This window comes from Sapajus apella, unplaced genomic scaffold (genome assembly GCF_009761245.1).
Source record: "Sapajus apella isolate SASKATOON/1434 unplaced genomic scaffold, GSC_monkey_1.0 scaffold49, whole genome shotgun sequence".
Classification (NCBI taxonomy): domain Eukaryota; kingdom Metazoa; phylum Chordata; class Mammalia; order Primates; family Cebidae; genus Sapajus; species Sapajus apella.
In genome coordinates, this window is record NW_022436989.1 from 12198727 (window position 1) to 12200802 (window position 2076).

The 2076-nt window shown below is 47.4% G+C and overlaps 1 protein-coding gene across 3 annotated transcripts in view; it reads right to left on the reverse strand.

Moving 5' to 3' along the window:
• The window catches only part of TBCE (tubulin folding cofactor E), a 70440-nt gene that overhangs the window by 53719 nt on the left and 14645 nt on the right, over positions 1–2076 (reverse strand). The window lies entirely within an intron of this gene.

Sequence of the window (2076 nt, forward strand, 5' to 3'; positions counted from 1 at the left end):
AGGCGGGTGGATCACAAGGTAAGAGATCGAGACCATCCTGGTCAACAAGGTGAAACCCCGTCTCTACTAAAAGTACCAAAAATTAGCTGGGCATGGTGGCGCGTGCCTGTAATCCCAGCTACTCAGGAGGCTGAGGCAGGAGAATTGCCTGAACCCAGGAGGCGGAGGTTGCGGTGAGCCGAGATCGCGCCATTGCACTCCAGCCTGGGTAACAAGAGCGAAACTCCGTCTCAAAAAAAAAAAAAAAAAAAAAATATCACTGTATCCAGGTACCATAAGGACCATAAAATTATGGACAATCTGGGCAAGCTTTTAGAAGAAGGAAGTAGGCTGGGGTAAGTTCCAAATAAAAAGTCCTTTTGCTGGGCGTGGTGGCTCACGCCTGTAATCCCAGCACTTGGGGAGGCCAAGATGGGCAGATTGCCTGAGATCAGGAGTTCAAGACCCGTCTGGCCCACATGGTGAAACCTCATCTCTACTGAAAATACAAAAAAATTAGCCAGACATGGTGGCGTGTACCTGTAATTCCCACTACTCGGGAGGCTGCGCCAGGGGAATGGCTTGAACCAGGGAGGTAGAGGTTGCAGTGAGCCAAGATCGTGCCACTGCACTCCTGCCTGGGCAACAGAGCGAGACTGTCTCCAAAACAAAAGTCCTTTCACTGGAGGGTTTTCGAGGTGATCCTGGTCCAGGTACCTAAGGAATCTGTGAACCTGGCTAAAATATTTCTCCCTAAACTCATAACCTGTTCCTATAATCCTCAACTAACTCTTGACAGATTCAGAGCTGGCAAGTCTGCAAGCATAGCTGGCCTTTTTTTGCCCAGGCTGGAGTGCAGTGGCATGATCTTGGCTCACTGCAACCTCAACCTCCCAGGTTCAAGTGATTCTCCTGCCTCAGCCTCCCAAGTAGAGTAGCTGGGATTACAGGTGCCTGCCACCACATCCGGCTAATTTTTATATTTTTAGTAGAGACAGGTTTCGCCATGTTGGCCAGGCTGGTCTCACTCCTGACCTCAGGTGATCCAGCCCATCTCAGCCTCCCAAAATGCTGGGATTACAGGCGTGAGTCACCGCACCCGGCCATAGCTGGCCTTTTAAGAACATCCTGACTTTCTAAAATTATGGAATAGTAGACCAAGGAGATATGCTATGTGGTTATCTAATCGTGACCCTCATTTTAAAGGTTAGTAAATTTGTCTTGTTCGAGGACCATAATAAAGACTATTAAAAGCAGGACTGGTCCAGTGGCTCACACATGTAATCCCAGCACTTTGAGAGGCCAAGGTAGGAAGATCGCTTGAGACCAGCCTGGGCAACATAGCGAAATTTCATCTCTATAAATTTATTTATTAGCTGGGTGTGCTGGTGCATGCCATGGTCCCAGCTACTCAGGAGGCTGAGGCAGGAAGATCACTTAAGCCCAGGAGTTCAGGGTGACAGTGAGCCATATTATGCCACTGCATTCCAGTCTGAGCAACAGAGCGAGATACTGTCTCAAAAATAAATCAACCAACCAACCAACCAAACAAGGTTGTTAAAAACAAATTAGAGGCCTCCTGATTTCTAGGGCAATATCGTCTTCACTGTACCACACTTAAGAAAAAACAGCTTACTAGAGAAAGCTCCTTTTGAGAACTTGAAAACTAATAAAAATCAGTAACAACAAAAATTTAGAAGATAGGCTCTGCCTGAAGGCTCCCCAGCACGCTTTTCAGAGCTTCATACAGTTTTTCTGATATTAGGTGATCAAAAATACTAATAGAAATGCAGGCCGGGCACAGTGGCTCACGCCTGAAATCCCAGCACTTTGGGAGGCTGAAGCAGGTGGATTACCTGAGGTCAGGAGTTTGAGACCTGCCTGACCAACATGGAGAAACCCCGTCTCTACTAAAACTACAAAATTCGCCAGGCATAGTGATGCAACCCTTAATCCCAGCTACTCGGGAAGCTGAGGCAGGAGAATTGCTTCAACCCAGGAGGCAGAGGTTCCAGCGAGCAGAGATCGCACCATTGCACTGCAGCCACCTGGGCAACAAGAGTAAAACTCTGTCTCAAAAAAAAAAAAAAAAAAAAA